Here is a 21,865-nt window from a genome sequence, read left to right on the forward strand (position 1 = left end):
CCTGAACAGTCACTTAAAATTCTCTAAAAAGTTGGAGCATCATCTTCAGCCTTCTGGTCCTGTATATCTGACAGACATATTTGTGAAGCAGGGCCTATTGAAGATTTGCCTAGCCTGTCTTGGCAGAGTTTGGGCATCAATTTCACCTGCACCCAAGCTTGCCCATTTCAGGCAGAATTTTGTCTGTGATGGAAAACAAGGACATTTTTGCCCAGTGGCTTGTTTACCACATCTGAAGCCATCTTCATAAGGAGGTTCCTCAATGCTCATTACCTTTTTTGAGGCAGGCTGGGTGTTGCCAGGAGTCAACCTGTCTCATTTTCAAAGAATCCTCAAAGCAATAAAAAATTCTTTAAATGCCATATTCTGTAGGTCTCTGAGGTTTTTAAAGACCTTATCTAAATATTTACCTTATCTATCTATTGAACCTAGGATGTATATTCTTGTGATAAAATGAGTATAAACTTATTTTACATCAATATGCAAGTTCTATACCAATAATAACATAATCAACTTCTAATGAAATTAAACATCCATAGTCCAAAACCTTACCCAAACCCCCTTAAGGGAAATGGGACGTCTTTCTCTTTTTACGGCTTCTTCTGGCTGATTTGGGACAAAAATATGAAAATGGTTAAACAAGCTAGAGATACCATTTGTGGTCTAGTGTCTAATTGTTGAGAAAGTCTAGACTTAATAGAAGTCCTGTGTGGGACAGTCTGAAATGCTGGACCAATTGGGATCAGGAGCAGGAGCTTTCTTCTAAGCTGTCCTGGGAGCTGTCCTGTTCTGATGACAAACAGCAACTGAAGCACTTGTGGCTGGAACATGAGGAATGCAGGATGTCAGCATCTCAGCATGCTGGAGGATGCATCCTGTAATGTCTGATTCAGGAGCAGTGTCAAGTTGTTTTGTTCTGAAAATAAATAGTTTCTCACAAGCATTATACAGTTCTAAAAGTATAAATGCATGAGCTGTGCAGGATGCACAGAACAATTGAGGCTGGTTCTGTAGTTTGAATTCATGTATGTACAGACTGACTTAAGTTAGCAGTCTCCCTTTCATCCAGGTCTGTTTTATCTTGACCTCTTTCAAAGAGGAAATATAATATTACCATTTCCAAAGAACATGACAATCATTATTTAATTGAAATCAAAACAAGATTTTATAGTTCTAAATGCCCTTCTCTGGGCTCTATGGCAGCTGATGTATAGGCCAGGCCACTACCTGTCTCCCGAAAAAAAATGTGTCCAGTTTTAGAGACAAACCTGTTGCTTTGAGCAAAAGAAAAGGCATTAAGCTTTAAATAAACTTATGCATACCTTAGGCATCTTGTACCTGGGTGTTTATATTTGATGTGGGTGGTTTGTCTCACTCCTCCTCTCCATAGGGGATGGACACTTGCACCTTTTAAACTTTATATAAGCTCCCATTTTAGAGTTTATTCATATCCTAGGCGCCTTGTACCTGGGGTTTTACATTTGCAGGTGGTTTTATCTTACTCCCTTCTCTCATAAGGGATGGACACTTTCACCTTTTAGTTCTAAATGTCCTTCTTTAGGCTCTATGGTGCCTGATACATGTCTCTGGAGGGAATTTAAAGACAAGCCGGTTGCCTTGAGCAAAAGAAAAGAAAAGAAAAGGAAAGGAAAGGAAAGGAAAGGAAAAGCTTACTCTTTTTTTATGTTGTATTTTTTTTATTTCTCCTTTATTAATTTATTCTTGTTACATCTCAATGGTTATCCCATCCCTTGTATCCTCCCATTCTTCCCTCCCTCCCATTTTCCCCTTATTCTCCTCCCCTATGACTGTTCCTGAGGGGGATTACCTCCCCCTGTATATGCTCATAGGGTATCAAGTCTCTTCTTGGTAACCTGCTGTCCTTCCTCTGAGTGCCATCAGGTCTCCCCCTCCAGGGGACATAGTCAAAGGTGAGGCACCAGAGTATGTGAGAAAGTAATATCCCACTCTCCACTCTACTGTGGAGAGTGTTCTGTCCATTGGCTAGATCTGGGTAGGGGTTTAAGGTTTACCGCCTGTATTGTCCTTGGCTGGTGCCTTAGTTTGAGTGGGACCCCTGTGCCCAAATCTGCCTATCATAATGTTCTACTTGTAGGCTTCTAGGACCCTCTGGATCCTTCTACTTTGCCATTCTCCCATGCTTCTCTCATCTAGAGCCCCACTAGAATGTCCTCCCCTCTGTCTCAGTTTCTTGGTAAGTGAAGGCTTTCTTCGCTTACTCTTTTAAGCATATGAATTTTAGTCTTTGAGTTTTGGGGACTTAACTAGGCTGATGTGTACTTTGTCACCTGTAAGCCCTCTGTGTCTTTTTGCATCTGGTGTGACTGCCACCTGTCCCCTGTGAAATTAGCTCACATTTAGAGGGATAAGCCGGCTGCCAGAGCAGTGACACCTCAACACAGCATACAAAGGGCTTTCGACATGGGAGGCGTGCAGTTTGCATGTCTGTCTCCCATCCAATTCTGGTCCTCACATAGACCAACACAACTTAGCTCCTAGGCCAATTACCCTTTGGCACCAGTTCTCCACTTTTAAGGAGATTGGCTGGCCTTTTTAGAGCAGTGACAGTTTTCCTTACATAAACCTAAAAAGGATGTGTCTCCATCCTTTAGATCAGTAAGGAAATATAATCTATTATTAAGAAAAAGGAACTTAGTAAATTTAAGGAAAATTTTGTCATTTTAAATTCTAGGTTGTCTTTGCAAGTAACTTATCAGCAGTGGCTCATGCCTAGAACTCAGAGATCAGCCTGTCTTTTTTCTCCTTGGTGTTAGGATTAAGGGTGTGTGTACAATTCTCAGCAGGGTCTTCCTCTGTCATATCTATTTTTATCAGTTTTGATGGAAACCTTTCCTGTATGAGGATACACAGAACCTCTACCCCATCACAACACATTTCCTGTTCTTCATCTTGAGGTTAGGATGTCCTTGAAATAGACAGGCTGAACTAATTCAGCAGATTTTTCTAAAATCCAATGTCTCTCTGCAGCCATTGTTTTTTGTTCATTAAAATTCAAGAAACTCAAAGTCAATAAGGCATTATGTAATCTATCTCTGGGTGTCTCTGATACACCTCTTTGTTTGATAAGCATTTCTTTTAAAGTGCTATTGGATCATTAAATGACTGCTTGTCCTGCAGGATTATGTGGTAACATGTTTTATGTTCTAATATAAAAAAAATTTGTTTCAATTTATTAGAGACATATGATGGAGCATTGTCAGTCTTAATTTGTTTAGGTATACTCATAATTGCCATGACTTCTAATAAATGTGTAATAACAGAATCAGCCATTTCAGAGCTTAAAGCCATTGCCCACTGAAATCCTGAACATGTGTTTGTAGTATGGTGTACATATTTCAGTTTACCAAGCTCTGTGAAATGAAACACCCCCATTTGCCAAATTTCATTTCTTTGATTACCCCTAGGGTTACTTCCTTCAGGTAATGGAGTTTAGTTATATAAAGAACAAGTAGGACATTTTCTCATAATTTCCTTGGCTTGTTGCCAAGTGATAGAAAAGTTCCTTTTTTAAACCTTTGCTGTTAGCCCCGTATTTTTTTAATGAAATTCTGAAGCTTCTATCACATTTCCTATCAATAGTTGATCAGTCTCATCATTACCTTGTGCTAGAGGCCTGGGTAGACCCATGTGAGGTCTTACGTGAGTTATATACAATCGATGGTTTCTATTTCTGATCACTCGTTGTAATTGAATAAATAGTGACATTAAATTGGAATCATCCTGAATTAGGTTAGCTGTTTCTATATTCAAAACAACTTTTTCAGCATTCTGAGAGTCAGTAACTATATTAAGAGAGTCTTCAACCTCTGATAACACCAGCAGAATTGCATCTAATTCTGATTTTTGAACTGAATCATAAGGACTCTCAACTACCTTATTTATGTTTTTTGACTTATAACCTGCTCATTTTTTATTTATTGGCATCAGTGTAAAATGTAGGAGCACCAGAAATTGGAATCCTTTTTACTATATGAGAAAGAATCCAATTAGTTCTTTTTATAAATTGAAATTGCTTGCTTTGGGGGTATCTGTTGTTGATTTCTCCCCCCCCCCAAAAAAATCACTACAAGCCCTCTGCCAATGTGTATTGTTGGCCCATAATGAAGCAATCTCAGCATTAGTACAAAGTACCACCATCTCAGCTGGATCTATTCCAGCTAACTGGCAAAGTTTCATTTTTCCCTCTTTAATCAATTCAGAAACCTTTTCTATGTTGGTTTTTAATTTTTTACTTTGTCTGTGTGGTAAAAATATCCATTCTGATTTTGAATAGTAAAATGTCACCCAGAGATCAGTTACAGACTCAAATAAGGTGATGAATGTAATATTTTCATTTACTTACTTTTAGTCCTAAATATATATAAAATATTTAATCTAGGAAGATTGTATATATGCATATATAATTAATATATATATGAGCATGTACATATGAGGGTACATGTGTGTGTAGATATATTTGTACATGTGCACTTTCCAAAATATGTATGTGTATTATAATAAAACCGTCACTTAAAGTTCCAAACTTCCCAGATGTGGGAGACAAGTGCCTGCAACCTCAGCTGCTGGGAGGCTGGAAAGAAAAATCACTGACTGAAACTAGACTGAGCTACATTGTAAAACCCTGTCCCAAAAAACCAAAACCAACCAAAACAAGATATAATGGATGGAGCTGTTAGTATTATATTATTTTAAGACCTGATCTAAAAACAAAACAAAACAAAACAAAAACAAAAACAAAAAAACCCAACCAAACAAAAACCCTTTCAACAGGGCAGGTGTCTGTCACATATTATGTACTGTGGTTGTTTAAATCATTGCCACATCAGAACTATAGAAAAAGACTTGAAGGATGGTCATGTTATCTTAATTTCTAAGGACTATGCACTATTCACATAATGTCCATTTCTTTGCTTTATACTCAGCATGAGAAAGAATGGTTTTAAAATTATTTTTGCAGTATGAGTGAGAGATTTACCCTGAGGTGATAGGAGCTTTGATTTGTTTTGTTTTGTTTTTTCCTTCTTCATAACTTTTTAGTGGTGATTTTATGTGCAGAAAAGAAGAGCTAAAATGATCTGTTGCCGCAAGCATTAGTTCTGTTGCCACAAGCATTAGTTCTGCTGCCGGGGACGGGAGCTCCCAGGGGCCTCACTCCGTCCTGACACCCCCCCTCTGCACACACAGAATATATCCGAGTGTCCAGTGAGGCTGTCCCAACGGCCACCACACTCAGAGTTTGTGGAAAAAGAGAAGAAAAGGATGTGACAAAAGTGCACATTTTCTTTGATTCATAGCGTCTGGGCCTTGAATACCAACTCTGCATCACTCTCATCGATCAGCTTTGTTATACTGTGTGCTAGTCTTGCTTTCCAAAGAAAAGAACAGATACAGTTTGTCTTTTTAAAATATCTATCTACCCATCTATCTATCTATTTATCCATCATCTATCTATCATCTATCATTAACCCTCTGTCATCTGTCCATCATCCATTTATCATGTCTATCATCTGTCACCTCTCAAGCTATTATCAATCTATCTACCTATCATCTATCCATCTGTCAACCTACCTGCCATCTATAAATCATCTATCATCCATCAATTGTCTGACATCTCTTTACACGTATATGCTGTACATATGAATATATATATATATATATATATATATATATATATATGGTTATGTGTGCATATATGAACGATAGAACGAATATTTATACTATTATAGTGATTATACTCATAGCAAGGGGAAATCGCAAATCGCACAGTCAAGAGACCACATCTAAAACTGAAATAGCTGCTGCTGTCAATCACACCTGAGCACAATGTGGGATAGAAGAAAACAGGTCATATTTCTACGTCTATATATTGGGTATACTAGGAAAAAAATAGCATAAAATGTGTAGCTTAGAAACAAAGGAAGTTTATTTTCACAATTTTGGATGCCAAGAAGTCCAAGTTCAGTGTGCCAATAGATTTCTTGTCTGGTGAAGGCCTGTTTGTTGTTGTTGTTGTTGTTGTTCTTTTGTTTTTTTGTTTGTTTGTTTAACCTTGTTTTTTCTGTTTTGTTTGTTTAGCTGTGCTTCTCCTCCTCTGACTGGAGGGGCTGCAAAGCTTTTGGTGTCTCCTAGAAGGACACGGGTCATATATGGAGACCCATATTCTCGTAACCGCATGGCTTCGTAAAAGTCCCATCCTTCACAGTATGATTTCAGCTTTGGGGTTAAAATTTCATTGTAAGAGTTGATGAGGAGACAAATACCCAATCTGTTGGATGTGGATGCTGCCAGTTGCAAGAAATGACAAGAAATATGGACTACATTTCACATTTTACAACTAGAGATTCCAGTAAAATGAGAGGCATGGATGGAGAGAGGCCGTGTCTCTGACACAGAGCCGATAAAAGACAAATCTGCACTTGGATAATCAACTAAGATTACCAGATAAGATGAGGAATGTGAGCCATGCCTTAAGGTCCAGGGACTTTTGCAAAATGCACGTGGCCTGTTATATTTTCCAGTGTCTCCGTATGTAAGAAGAGAAAAGACTCTCTTTATTAGGGATGGGTAGATGCAGCCAGAAAAAAAAAATAGGGTGGAGAGTGGGAGGGAGCTATGGAGGAGACTCTTTTACCTCTAAGGCAGTATGTTTTCTGGAGGAACAGAGAAAAGACTGTGCACTAGTGAGGGATAACTAACCACTCTGCTAATCACTGTTAGAGAAAAAAAAAATGGGAGTGTGGAATCTGAGCCTGGCCTTGGTGTGGGGAAGGGGTGGAAACAAACCTTCATCTGTGATTCCGTCAGACGTAGAAGAATGTTTCTTCTCAGAGCACAGAGCAGCCCAAGGAAGGAAGTGATTTATATCCGATCCCTGTTCACTGAGATCCTGGGCCTGAGGAGACAGAAGCTCTGTCAGTGAACTCAGTTGCAGGTTCACTAATCTAGAATGGTTTGGATCAATTGGGCAGTGCACAATGCTCTGGTGAGAGTAAGTAAATAAAACCCATAGAGACTGTCACACTGGACACACTCGGTCAGAGTGTTTGTCATGAGCGGTGCCATGGAAGTGTGAGCCAGGAGTATTTGTTAATGGAGTCACCCTGTGAGGGCTCTGAAGCCACCAGAAAAGAGGTTCTCCTGGGGTTGCACTTGTTTTGGAGGTTCCAAAAATGTGGAAGGAATCAGTTAAGAAGTCTATAGACTGACGTCTAGTCAAAAAGGCTAGATTCCCCCCAGATCCTGAGCAGATGCCCTCTGTCACACTGCACAGCACAGATACCTGCAGCCAGTTCTGGGAGTTGCTTTTGACAGACTTTAGGTCTCTACCTTTTTTATCTTTAGAAGAAATGATTCGAGTTTATTTTATTACACTGAAGTTTCCTTCAAGTTTTTGTCTGTTTGGTTAGCTTTATTGACTAGTATCAATGTCACAGTACCACTTAACCGCTAATTCCTGGCTTCACCACAGTGCAGGTGAGACCACTAGAAAGCTTAGCGTTCTCTGCTCAAGGCTGGGCATTCACTGCAGCCGGGTAGAACTGCGCATGCGCTGTGGCCTCTTTGGCAGTCAATCTGTTACTGAACCTATTGCAGGACCTTGTCAAGAAGATCCAGGTGTCTATTCTCACTGTGGCGAAAGCTTTCCCAGCCCTGCGGATCTGAGGAGACTCTCCCTTCGGAATGTGCGGGGTGGGGGCGGGTGAGAAGCTTGCGATTGCTGTACACACACCTGCGTCGAGGAACACGCCACTCTAGAATTGACGCATTCTGTCACAAAGCTCTGAACATCTGACTTCCTTTCTATTACGTTGTGATCTGGTTTTCTTCTGTGAGAAGTCAGTAGTCTATTCTGACACACCAGACTCATTTACAAAAGAAAAAGAAAATAAAAGAAGGCTCCCTCCTCAGCTTGGTGCTCTTCAGGAGTGAGGGATATTTCTTTCTCCCTTTGTCTTGGTCTTTTGGGTCTGGTCTTTCTTTCTAGATTTACTCTCCAGTGTGGTTTAATATTTGCAATGAGTCACAGTGCCTCTGACCCACCAATCACCTTATATCCTTGACAAATGAGGGCCCTGGCTTTTATATTCTGGACATTTACAGAATTCTAGAATCTCAGTGAGAGATGTGAAAGCTGTTTGTACTTTGGACCCAGTTCATAAAGTTTGCACATACTTGTTCCAATCTGAAAGCGAGAGTAGAAATTACGCCTGGACAATAAGCACTAACAACTATGATTATTTCACCCAAATCTTCTTAGATGTTCATGAGTGGATGAGTCCTATGGATACTCCAATATTTTGTATGTATTTTTTGTTTACAGATACTCTTGCTTAAATTATATAACCACTTAAACAAACAAAAATGATGTCACATTCTTGAGGCATATAATCTAACATTAAACATGTGAACACTTGGCACAGTTGATGTGTGATTCATTTCCACTTCAAGATAATTACTTTGTCAATAGCATTCTCTGTGTTTTAGAAGAAATCACTTTATACCTTTATTATTATCACACTTAAAAGTGGAAAAACGAGAGTTCATGAAAATAAAGATTTACAAATTCAAGGTCAGGAAAACCCTCACCTTGACTGTCATCTAAAGCCCAGCTCTGACTGCAGTCATGCTCTCTGTGTGAGGAATTAGGAACCATTGCTCTTGACCCTGCAGCTGACAGGAGGGGAGGGATGGGGAGGTAGGAACACACCCGCCCTGTGCTCTACCTTCCTTCCTGTTGACAAGGAGGCCTCCTCCTACTCCACAGAGATAGATGTACAGGCCTCAGCGTGATGACTGTAACCTCCACGTAAAGGACCTGGGTGGTCCCCAGTGGCGATCACCCTCCAGAGGGTCAGCAGCATAAGGGTCTGGACAAAAAGTAGGGTGTGCAGATGATCTGTACACGGTTCGCAGCTTGACACCACTGCAGTAATTTCAGAAGTCATGCCTGAAGCTCACAGCTTTTCTTGTTTTGAAACAGAGAAAAGCCAGGTTCTTACATAATGTTTTATTTTAGTTCCAGTAAATAGTCTGCATGATTTCCTTGCATCTTGCTTAGTGGGCTATTGTTTCAAGCTTTTGCTTCTGCTTTCTTTAGTTTTTGGAGTTATACTATAATTGCATTATTTCTCCCTTCAGATTCTTCCCTCTCTCATATGGCCTCCTTTTTTTCCATTGTTTGTAATTGCTTGTGTTATATATGCATATATATGTATGTGTTTACATATACATATGTATGTATGTAGGTACACACACATCCTGCCCAGTATAATGTCACACACACACACACACACACACACACACATGTTTTCAGGCCTGACCATTTAGTATTGAGTAGCCGATTAGTGTTCTCTTCCCTGTTGCGGAACTATTTGAGCCATTTTCCACATTCCCATATTTGACTTGCTCTTTGTATTGGGTTGAGGCTTTGTGGCCTTTTCCATGACTATTTTGGCATGCCTGTCACTGTCTTTGTTCAGCTTATGTTTAGGCAGTCATGCTAGGAAGGTTGTATGGGTTTGGCCTCTGACATTACCAGAAGACACAGTTTCCCACCGCATGATCTACCCGCCTGGGTCTTACACTTTTTCCTAGGTCTCTTCGCAGTGCTACCCGAATCTCAGGCTTAGGAGTGCTGTAGGCATACCCAGCAGAATTTACACGAACTTGTCTGGACCAGGTACACTACGGACAAGCAACTAGAACACAGCCTCCCTCAAAAATCCAGGAAAACTCAGTAGCTGCCTAGATGCTTCTTAAATCATGTAGTTGTCTAATTTGCAAAGATAAATAACTGTTAAGTGTTTTAGTAACTGTTTGATAGTGTAAAGTATGGTGATAACTTAAAGACTATCCAAAGTTTTAATGTAACCCATAGAGAAAAGTGTTAACAGGCCTAGTGGTTTGGGTTTTATTTAGAGATGGTACTAAAACTGAAATGTTTTAAACTGAAGTTTATTTGCATTTATGTCCTTAAATATAAACTCAGGATGATGTATTTTAGAAACATGGCTGGAAATAATAACCTTGTCTGTGTTAGAAACAGTAGATGGAGTGATGGCTACTGCTAAGTGTCATGTTGACAGATTCTAGACTTACCCAGGAGACAGGCCTCCAGGCAAACTTGGAGAGATTATTTAGATTAAAGTTAGCCTCTGGTGCCTGTAAAGGATTATCTCTTAAAATCTCATTTTAATTAAAAAATAATGACAGCATTTTCCTCCTTCCAACTCCTCCCTTGCTCTTTCTCCCAAGCCCTCCTACTCCCCCCCTAATTCACACTGTTTGTGCATGTCTGTGAGTGCGTGTGCATGTGAGTGTGTGAATGTGTGGAGTGTGTGTGCTTGTGTGTGAGTGTATGTGTGTGTCTCTTTGATAAGTTCTAGGAATGTCTTCTCAACACAGGTTGAACAAAGGTCCCAGAAAGAGAGGTGGGTGCAGGCTTATGTCCTGGAAGGTGCACAGCAGTGTGCTTTGTTAGGAGTGTTGTCACGTGGGTGTTAATGCCCAGCAGCACCACATCCAAGGCCTCAGGTAGCATTTCTTCTCATGACACACAGATACTGACTGTATGCCCTTCAACTTCCCATGAAGCAAAGGGACATTTATGTTAACTATTTATTGTTGGTTAAAATATTCAGCTTCCTCTATTGGTAAATACGGTGGTTTCTCTAAGCAAAATAATTATTTCAAAATGTTAACTGACCATTTACTGATTTTAATATATCTTTAAGCTTTAATTGTTAAATAATATAATTCTGACAAAAGACATTTGCTGTTCGGTGCCTGGAGCAATTACTTAGGTGTCAATATCTGCCTGCAGTTAGTGAATCCCATGAAGGCAATTCCAAAGGAGGACCAGCAGGGCGGCTCAGTGGGTAAAGGCACTGGCTGCAAAGCCTGCAGACTTCAGTCCATGGGTCTCAGTATGCGGGACCCATATAGTAGACAGATAGAGCTAGGCACCCCATGTTGTCCTGTGACTGCCGTATTAGGGTCATGGCCAGTATATACGTTTGCACAAATTCTCATCCTCCTTCCTCTTCTTCCCCACCCTCTCTGTCTCTCCTTTCCATTATCTCATTCTCCCTCCCCACAAAAACAAATAAACATAGTAAAATTTAAATGATACTTTCCAACTGGACTTTGGGGGTGAGTCATTTAAGAAAATGACTGCATAGTTGTTAGTACATGACTATTAGTGTTGATCAGTTTGGTGACATTTCTCCATTTTTCTCACACTGACAAGGCCCTCCCCGCCCCTGTCAAAGTAGGCTCTGCTCACTTGAAGTTGTCTGTTCTAAGCAGCCGTGCTGCCATATGCAAGATGCATGAATGCTAAACATTATATGCACAGTTTTCTAGACCGTTGCTCTCTCATACCCCACCTATCCCTCCACATGTCATGGCACATTGAACGATAGTGGGCTTCTGATGATGCTTTTAAAGTAACTGCCAAGGAGTTACCCTCCCTGTAGAAGCTCATTTCCTTGGAGTAGTGCACTTTTTAAGAGCTTCTCATTATCCGTTTTACAGCCACATGTCATGGCTTTCACCTAAGCCACGTGGAGAAAACCACTCTGTGGCTTATCCATATGAAGATGTGTCCATGAAACGTATCGTGACAAAAATCATCTCGAGAATAAAATAATTACCCATTGCAGTTGTATCCAACTCAACAGAATTTGAAAGCGCCTACCAGTTACTTCTATGCCAGAGAGGAAACACACAAGTGGAGGCGGAACATGTTAAGAACAGTTTTTCCCCCTCAGATGTGAAGTCTGATATGTCTATGTATCACCAGCTATGTTTCTTGTTAGAATGGACAGACAAAATTGACAATCCAGAGGCCAAATGAGGAAAAATCACTAGTTGTAAAACCACAGTTCATGCAGGACCGGCAGCTCGTAAATCGACTATAAGTTATGGTGCCTCATCTTCAAGGGCTTATCAGTTGAGTGAGTTGTAATTTCTAAAATTAGAGTTGACATCTAAGCAAGCTTTTTTTTTTCTTTCAATGTAGTAAGAAACACTCATGCTGTTAAAGTATTGTTTTTAGGTTCAGTGAGATGAATCTCATTTTTACGTGGAGTCTGACTGCAGTTCACACTGTGAACTTTTTACAAACCAGTTTGAGCTGCACTCTCATTAAAGGCAACGGGGATGAGGCACTTCCAGACCCTCTTGGACCACAACAAAATTTAAATCTCTGAGTGTTGTACTGAATGTCGAAGACAAGAGATGAGCAATCCAGGATCTTATAGTTAGAAAGGTACATAATTTATTTTACAAATCAAGATGATTTCTCCTATGTCTGTAAGAAATGGCATTTTTTTTTTTGCCAGAGTTGCTTTAGCTCCCAAAGAAGCGCTTAGCTGCTTCAAGCAGGTACCGGTCACCCCGCACTGGATGAACTTGATGAACAGTGTCAGAGGCGGGAGTAGGTCCTGGGGAAACTAAAAGCATATTCTTACCTGCTCTAGAATTCCTTACCTGCTTTGTATCTGCCCTTAAACATCCTTTCTATGCATCTCCCTAAAACATATACATACATACATTATGCATACACATTCATTCTATTCATACATCATACATGCATGCATATACATATAATATGCACATGTCATACATCACAATGCACACATCATGATATATATGCATACACCATAATATATGCACATCATACATATACCATAAATATATATGTATTTAACATTTGTTCATTTATTTCATGTGTATATATGTGTGAGTCTTCAAGTGCTGTGATATGTTTATGTGACTCTGTGTGTGTGTGTGTGTGTGTGTGTGTGTGTGTGTGTGTGTGTGTGTAGACAACCTGGGAGAGTTATATTTTCCTTCAGCCATGTGGGTTCTGGAGATCTAATGAATAAGGTCTTAATGCTTGACAGAAAGTACCTTTCCTGAGTGAGCCATCTCACTGGTCATTTGTTTTTAAATACAATTATACGTAGTGTTTGTCAATGTGTGTGCGTCACTAATGGGGCCTGAGCCAAAGCTTGAGACCAAGTCATTGAAGTGTTAGAAGCCGCTGTTCTCAGTGACCTTCTTGGCTTGTGTTTTGCCGTCATTTCCAGTTTTACTTAGCAGACTCTGGTCAGGCCTTCCGCAGCGCTCAGCCCGAGTGTCAGAGGCCTGGGCTGAAGATTAGCATAGTAGCAAGGTGAGCTCCTCCTGTGATCTCTCTGCCATGGTGTCCCCTTCTCTGCACTTGTACATCTTGGTGGCGGAGTCTCTTCTAGCGGTGCCAGTCTTACTGGATCACAGCCCCAAGTGGACATTTCCACTCAACCTCAATCACTTCCTTGAAGAGTGTATATGCACTGCAGTCCCCGTGGGGGTCAGGGTCCAACATGAATCAATCGTGGATGGACCTAATTCACCCAACAACAGCCGATTACTATTTACCATTTCTCCCATTCATAGAGAGATAAGGCCTACCCCTGGCCACGGCTTAGCTTCTTCAAGAGCTTCTCTGTTTCTTTCTGAATCACTCCTCCTGATGTTATGGCCCGGCTCAAGATTCGTGTTTTCAGGACACCTCTGAGGACACTGGGGGAAAGGTCATCTCAGCAGCAGGCTCAGGAAGTATGTGTCCTGACTGGACTTGGTGGGAATAAATGGGATTTGTATGCAGAAACCTCAGATGCCCCTGTGTATGGAATTCAATGACCAGTGTTAGCAAGGACAGACACACAAGTCCAGGTGGGGGTGCCTCAGTTCCTTCCTCTGCCCCATCACAGATTGGCCAATCCACATGACCAGCTCATCAATACTGAGAAAACTTAGTGCCTTTTCATTTCCTCAGTATTATATGTAAAGCTGATAGACTCAAGCCTTGGGAAATATCTCATGTCCCAGAAAGTGTCCTGGCAATGACCGTGTTATTGGGAAAAGTTACTATTGTTGCTGGCACTATCAGCATTATTAGAATGTTTCCTACTTATTCTACAAAACTTCAGGTGTCCTGAGATTAACATTTAAATCAAATTTATTAGTTCTTGGAGGCGTCTATACAATGTGTCTTGTTTCTATTGAACCCTTTCCCACCTCCTTTCAGATTCTGCCTGACTTCGTAGCCACTAAACTTTATATCCTTGATTTCTTGCTCTTTTTTTATTTTGTTTTGTTTTTGGTGCTTTCCAAATATTCCTGAAAGTGAGGTCTTCCACTGGACAGTGGTTGACAGTATCAGGAACATACACTTAGGAAAACAACAAAACAAAAGCACAATGGCCCCTCCTTCTTGCAGCACCTAACAACTGCCAATTGCCATGGTTACCATCGGGTTCTCTGCCTGCCTCCTCTCTCCATGCTGTCTCTTGGTCTGTCTTGGGCTTGCGCAGGTCTTGTGTGTGCTGTCACCACTATGGTGGGTTCATGTGGAATAAGTCCGGTACAAAACAGTAGCTTCTATATGCGTGTTTATATTATGTGCGTACATAGAATACACACACAGACATACACATACCCATATACGCAGACCAATGCATACAAATGTGCTGTGGGAATCACACAAGATGGAAAATACCAAAACCGCTTCACGAAATTTAAGGAATAATCCAAATATCAGGTGTTAGGTTCAGCTTCAAGCAGCAAATATATTGTCACAATTCTCATTCTGGGGATTGGTGTCTAATCTGGCTTTGTTTGGTTTGCTTGCTTGTTCGTTTCTTCATAGAATCCACCTTTCGGCAATATTTAAAGTATACTCTGTCAAGACATTTAAACCAAATGCTTCTTGTGTTACATTGCCAAGGGTGACCATGTTCTGACACGAGTGATGGAAGAATAGGATACAAAGGGCACTGTTGGGGCTCACGGCCAGCGCACCGTGGTTTGGTCCCAGCCGGCTGAGCCTGGAGAGGTTTGCTCAGACACTGTCAATACGCGCCTTGTGCAGCCAGAGTTTGTCTTGCTCCAGTTACCGGTGACCTAACAAAGCTGGGAGGTGAAGTGCCCTTGCTTCCTCCGCATGCCCGGAGAGAGGATTAGAGGGGTCCTTTTCTTTGGGTAACTGTCTGGTTTCTTTATTTGGAAGGCTTATTTTTAATAACTGGAGAGAATGAGGCACTGTGAAGTTGTTCATCCCGAGAGCCTGGAATGGTTTTGTGATTTCTGATAAAGTTTTCTCTCCATAAAGTACGTGACACAACCTTAATTACCTGGCAGCCCGCTGCACCAGCTCAAAGCCCTGCTTGTTCAGCTAGCACAGCTTGGAGTAAAACAAACACAAGAAGGAATGATTCTTCATTTATATAAACACACACACACACACACACACACACACACACACACACATACACACACACACACACACACACACACACGCACACACACACACACACACATATATATACCAGATACTTCTTTTGCTCCAATATAGGAAAATTTATGAAATTGTTCCTCTTGGATTGCTCTTTAAGCTGAAATTGAGTGTATAAGCCAGCTCATCTCCAATCCTTACTTTATAGTATGTAGCTGTCAAAAACTGTATTAAAGCTCATACCCTTCAGACTCTTTCTTAGAGGGGGATTCTGTGAGAATTGAGTCTCAGGAAGAGCACGTAGCCAGTGTGACGAACACTGAACTCTGTAGCTAAGGAAAAAGTGCACAGTGCTGTGCAAGCGGTGAGAGTCCTACATTCCTCTTTGGAATGTGATACTTGTGTGCATGTGCTCATGTGTCCTCACCTGTCTGTGTTTGCACATATGCAGGGAGAGCAGGGTTCAGCCTCAGCCATCATTTCTAAGGCAGTGTCTGGATCCTTCATAGGCCTAGAACTCACTAGGCTGAACTGGCTGAACAGTGTGGCCCAGGGACTTTCCTGCCCTTGCTTTCCCAGTACTTGGATTGCAATTGTCCTCCATTCTGCCTAGCTTTTTGTAAGCTGGGTTCTGGAGTTCACACTTGCAAGGTCGCACTTTCCTGGCTGAGGCAACCCTCAGACTTGTTAGATACTTTCATAATAAGCTAACATGTTAATCTATATTTTAAATATACCCAGTTAATTTCATACTTTAGTTTTAGAATGTTTGGGAAAATAAAAAAATAATTTTAAAATAAGTAAAACTTGTGATCAAGTTGTAGGTCTGACATACGTTATGTCTACTAAGTTACTGGAGGCACTGAATCCTTGTCTATCCTACAAGAATTTTAGGGGATTAGAGAATACATATGAAAAACAGTGTCTTGTGAAAGGATTTGTACTGATACAGTATGATGCGTTATCTAACAGCAAATGCATTTTATTTATTTCAAAAACAAGTAATGCATCCTAATCTATGAGTGATCCCTGTATATTTCTGTTCATATCTTTAAATGAACAACATAAAACCCAACACAAACAGAAAGAGACCCACAGGCACATACTCCCTTGGTGACTTCCTTCCTTGGCCCCTCCCCGGATGTGGGAGATGCAGCCCATCTGAGCTCACTTCCCAACAACATGGTTTTCCGGTGTGCGACTGAGGAGGCCAGAGCCAAGCTCTCCTGCCCAAGTGCCTGGAAGGACGGAACACGGGGAGCGACACATATCTGGGGGTTTTGTCCTCAGGGTTCTTCCTGCGAGTTTATTTCATGCTCTGTTTGCATTTATTGAACTAATTCTGTTTCCTCTCACTACTCTGTGATCTGGGAGTTTGAAGTCAGATACATGGATTCTTGGCATGGCCCTCCGAGAGCTTGACACAAGTGCACACACTGTAACACCCTGCTAGCAGTGCATGTCAAAGCTATGCTCAGCAAAGCACCTAGCACGTATTATGGCCCCATAGAATAAGGCATGATGAATTCTGCCTGGAATGTTCTTAAAGCCTTTAAAGACTGGATGATCTAAAGGTAGAACAAGACCATGGTTGGAGCAACCCTTACAAGTACACGGAATGCCTCACTTGGTGTGGCAGGTCAAGAAGAAAGTTCCTTGAGCAGGAAGAAAGTTCCTTGAGCAGTTTCGAAACACATCTCACTGTGGTTAGGCTGAGAGGAGGCTGAGGTCAGAGGGCCTGAGACAAACATGCTAAAGCTGCTTGAGAAAGGAGAACAAGATGCTGTGCTTCATAGGCAAAGGTGTGCGGCATCTGCTTCTGTGAAGTAGGACGTCGTGTCTGTAGCACACTGAGAGTCAACACTAGGAGAGAACTCCAACAACAGCACTGGAAATAGACTTTTAAGTCCCAAGGAGACGTCACCTCCTGAGACCGCCTTGTAACTGCTGTGGAGTTGGCCCTCCGCTGGCTTTCTGCATGGGCCACGCGTGATCTGAGTCACTCCTCATTTTATCCCTCCCTGTCCTCTTCTCCTCTTCCTACACGTTCTCTCCCACACTCATGACTTTGATTGCTTTTGAGAGCTGCTGAGCTTAACCAGGATCGGGTCTGTGACCATAGGTCTAGAGTTCTCCACTGGGGCTTGGTGGGCGCCTTGGTGGGCGCACAACTGAAGATAATGGTGATCTACACTACAGAATCCATCGGTAGCTTGTAGTTCAGTTGGGACGGGAATGCCCCACAAGTGCTGACCCATGCACGGTTGACTTTTGATGAGCTCCGGCCTGTGTGAGCACCACAGCTTCTGAGCGTATGACTTCAAAATGGGCCGGGCCATGCCCAGGAGACAGTTTTCCACAGCCCTTCTCCTTGTCCGGTGCCTCTTATTCTTCCTACCTGCTCCCTGTGAGCCTTAGAAGGGGCTGTGCAAGTGCTGAGCTAGGCCTGAGAATGCCCTGGGTTGTGGCTGCTGGTACTCTCACGTGTATGTCAGTGAGGAAGCATGTATTTGATTTTGTTGATTCACTCTCACATACCACACATCGTGCTGGAGGTCAAGCCTGCCTGTGAGCCTGTGGAAAGAATAATATGCATCAGGATAAGCCATTGTGGCTCTATGTTTAAAATTGGCATGTCAGGGGGAAAAATCTCCACTGGGTAGCCAAAAGTAACCCATTTAAGTACAATTTTGAGGAAATATCTCCATTTCATTCAATGTTTATACTCTGCTCATAATGAGGCTGTTATTGTTACTAATAATATATACTTACTATATGATTTGAATATATATGCTATAGTGTAACTGCTATTATTACTGATAATACATACTTAATATATATTATTGAAAACATATATGCTATAATAAAGCTGCTATTGTTACCAACCCATCACTACAGTCAGAGCGGTTACATAATGTCACTGTGTTCATATATTTTAGGTAGTTCTGGACCACGAAGCCAACTTTGAAATCTCTAATCTAGTGTGAGAGGAGAAGGTGTTTCTATTTTTCGTGTTTTGTTTGAATTAAATCTTGTTATAAGATAAAACTTGGATGCTCGTGGTGGCCTTCAAGCAATTCTGTGGGCGCAAGGATGTCATAGATTCCGTGCTGACTGAGGGCACACAGCTGACCTGAGTCACTTTTTGGGTAACTTCTCCTTGGCTCAGCATAACTTCTATTCAACAGAAAAACAGAGTTAAGAGATTGGAGAAATGGCCAACCAGTAACATGCATGCCTGGAAAAAGTGAGAACTTGAGCTCAGTCCTCAGAAACACATAAAAATGGCCGCATAGAAATGCTGGTTATCCCAGCTCCCAGGTGGTAGAGGCAGGAGGAGTCTGGAGCTGCTGTGAAGATCCAGGGACTGTAAAGATCCTGCCCCAAACAAACAATCAAAAGAAAACCCCAAGTAAACAAAGAACAGATGGGCAGGTGGGTGCACACAGGAAAGAATAAAAATACTAAAGAAAGAAGAGACAGTTTGTGTGTGGGTTGTGGTGTTCCATGGAGACATTTAGGTCAACGCTGTATTCAGTCTGTGGTTAGGGGTGGGGGGAGAAGAATTCAGTCTCCCTCCAGAGAGGGCGCAGGAAGTGAATCTGGTGTCTTTAAATCCAATTTCATCCAGCCTAGCAACCAGACATCTGCACTCCTCAGAAAGGCACCTAACAGATGATCCCCTTGTCTTTCTTAGTTAATTATATGGAGACTTATGAAAATCGAGTGATGTTCACTGCTGATGTAGATCTCAAGCTGAGTCCTCTTCCGTTCTGAATGTCACAGTGCTTGACTTACCCTGATTTTAAAAACATTGTCTCTAATCCAGGTTCTTGTTGTATTAACTCCTCCAAACATGGACAGTAGTGTGAGTAAAGAGGTTATTAAAATTGACTGTAAAAGCCATAGATCTTTCATTAAATTTTTTTGAGACAAGCAGAAACACATAAGCCCAACTCAAGGAGATTAACCGGGCTGGGTTACAGGCTAATTGTGTTTTGCATCTGAAATGTAATAAAATTTTGTACCCTTTGGGGGGAAATGCAGCCAGCGCTCATCAATTTTTACCATCTTTAATTCCACAAACCCTGAAAAACTAATTCAGAGTAGTGGTACGGCTAGTTAAGATGATAAATCTCTCATTAAACAAGGAGCTGTCCTAAGTGAGCAGCCAGGATGCACATTTCAATGGCCTCAGTGTGTTTAACTGTGTGTGTGTCGGGGTCAAGGCAGCTGCTAGTCTTGGAGGCAGGTAGCTGGGGTTATCTGAGAAATGCTATTGACAAGGATGTAAATTATTAATATAGTAATTTCCTAAAAGCAATTTTTGCCACTTCATGAATATGAACTTTATGAAAATTTTATTATAATTTTTCCAGCCAATTACTCTGTCAGAGGACTACAAGATGGATTCTTTAAACTTTTTGACTAAGTCATGATAAAATCTAAGATGCTTAAGGTACTGTCTTGGCAAGACCACGGGGCCACATGGGAAACAAGGTTTCAAGTGTAGAAGGGCACCCCTTTTTCTTTCTCATGTGCTCTGTGCAGATTGTGCTATGTGTATAGAACACCCATTGGTGAAACCGTCACTTAGTGTTTCACAGTAATAGTGCATGAGTGCATGAGTGAGTCATCTTATAACTATTTCACAGTAATAGTGCATGAGTGCATGAGTGAGTCATCTCATTACTATTTCATAGTAATAGTGCATGAGTGCATTAGTGAGTCATCTCATTACTATTTCACAGTAATAGTGCAGGAGAGCATTAGTGAGTCATCTCATTACTATTTCACAGTAATAGTGCATGAGTGCATGAGTGAGTCATCTCATAACTATTTCACAGTAATAGTGCATGAGTGCATTGGTGAGTCATCTCATTACTATTTCACAGTAATAGTGCATGACTGCATGAGTGAGTCGTCTGATTACTATTTCACAGTAATAGTGCATGAGTGCATGAGTGAGTCATCTCATTACTATTTCACAGTAATAGTGCATGAGTGCATGAGTGAGTCATCTCATTACTATTTCATAGTAATAGTGCATGAGTGCATTAGTGAGTCATCTCATTACTATTTCACAGTAATAGTGCAGGAGAGCATTAGTGAGTCATCTCATTACTATTTCACAGTAATAGTGCATGAGTGCATGAGTGAGTCATCTCATAACTATTTCACAGTAATAGTGCATGAGTGCATTGGTGAGTCATCTCATAACTATTTCACAGTAATAGTGCATGAGTGCATTAGTGAGTCATCTCATTACTATTTCACAGTAATAGTGCAGGAGAGCATTAGTGAGTCATCTCATTACTATTTCACAGTAATAGTGCATGAGTGCATTGGTGAGTCATCTCATAACTATTTCACAGTAATAGTGCATGAGTGCATTAGTGAGTCATCTCATTACTATTTCACAGTAATAGTGCATGAGTGCATTGGTGAGTCATCTCATTACTAACTATTAAGGCATGTTTGTTGAATGAATATTTGTGAAAATTTTCAACCTGCTTTAGACTAAAGCTCAAAATTCAGATTGAGGTGCAATCAAATAGAGAAAACCATTGGTTTTGCTTGATTCTGCACATTGTCATTTAAGCTATTAAAAATATGTATAGTGTTGAATTGTGCAATGGATACCTGCCTCAGTTCCACAGTTTATAACCTCCAGAAAATAAGGTTTCCCTTGAAACCCAGTCTGCAACTGCAGACTAGAGGGGACGTTGACAAGGGCCCCGGATGGGGAAATGACCTTGTCTCGAGGCAGCGGTCGGTCTTGGTGTCTTTGCTCATTACCTCAGAGGGGAGGGCAAGGCAAAGGGAACCATGAAAGCTGAAGAAGTTGCTGCAATCCTGCAGATCTTGGTCTTGGGACCAATGTAAGGATAGGCTCCCCATTCTGTTTCCAATCTGCCCCTTTCACTCTGTGCTGCAGTGAGAGCAATGTCTTCCTCGGAACCTTTGGTGTTCACAATCCCCAGAATAGAAATAAAAAGGAAATGAGATAGTCCGTTTTTAATATTGCACATACAGTCCCATTAAGGGTTCTTAGGTTAATCTCCCGCCCACTGAAGTTCATGAAAGGAATTAAAGGAAACAACTTAAACATTTTTATTCTTTTCATGAATTTTAAGGGGAAGAGAGTCAGGCAACAAAACACAAGACAATTACATGTGTAATTTAAAATGCATGCTGATTTGCTTGAGAGCAATAAACAGACAGTGTCGCTGAGGGACGGAGCTCACCTGGAATGGATGAGTCAGCTACAGATGCAATAACAAAGCCATGAACAGGGGTGCAGGACATGCCCAGGTCATCACCCTGAGATCAGGATGACAACGTGGGCACCATCCTTAAAGTTTCCACTTGACCAAGCTGGACAGAGCCAAGCCTGCCACTAGAATGTTCCTTCTGAGCTTGGTGTGTTTGAAATCTTATTGGTCTGCTTTTAGAGACTGGCTGAGAATCAACCCTTGGATTCTTCACCTTGACACTAAGCAATTATCCATGGGGCCCTTCTGGTAGGAAGGACTTCAA

General features: G+C 41.3%; 1 protein-coding gene across 1 annotated transcript in view; it reads left to right on the forward strand.

Moving 5' to 3' along the window:
* The window catches only part of NEGR1 (neuronal growth regulator 1), a 727,046-nt gene that overhangs the window by 158,907 nt on the left and 546,274 nt on the right, over positions 1 to 21,865 (forward strand). The gene's annotated exons all lie outside the window — the stretch shown is intronic.

Source organism: Acomys minous (assembly GCF_964271855.1).
Source record: "Acomys minous genome assembly, chromosome: 14".
Lineage (NCBI taxonomy): Eukaryota > Metazoa > Chordata > Mammalia > Rodentia > Muridae > Acomys > Acomys minous.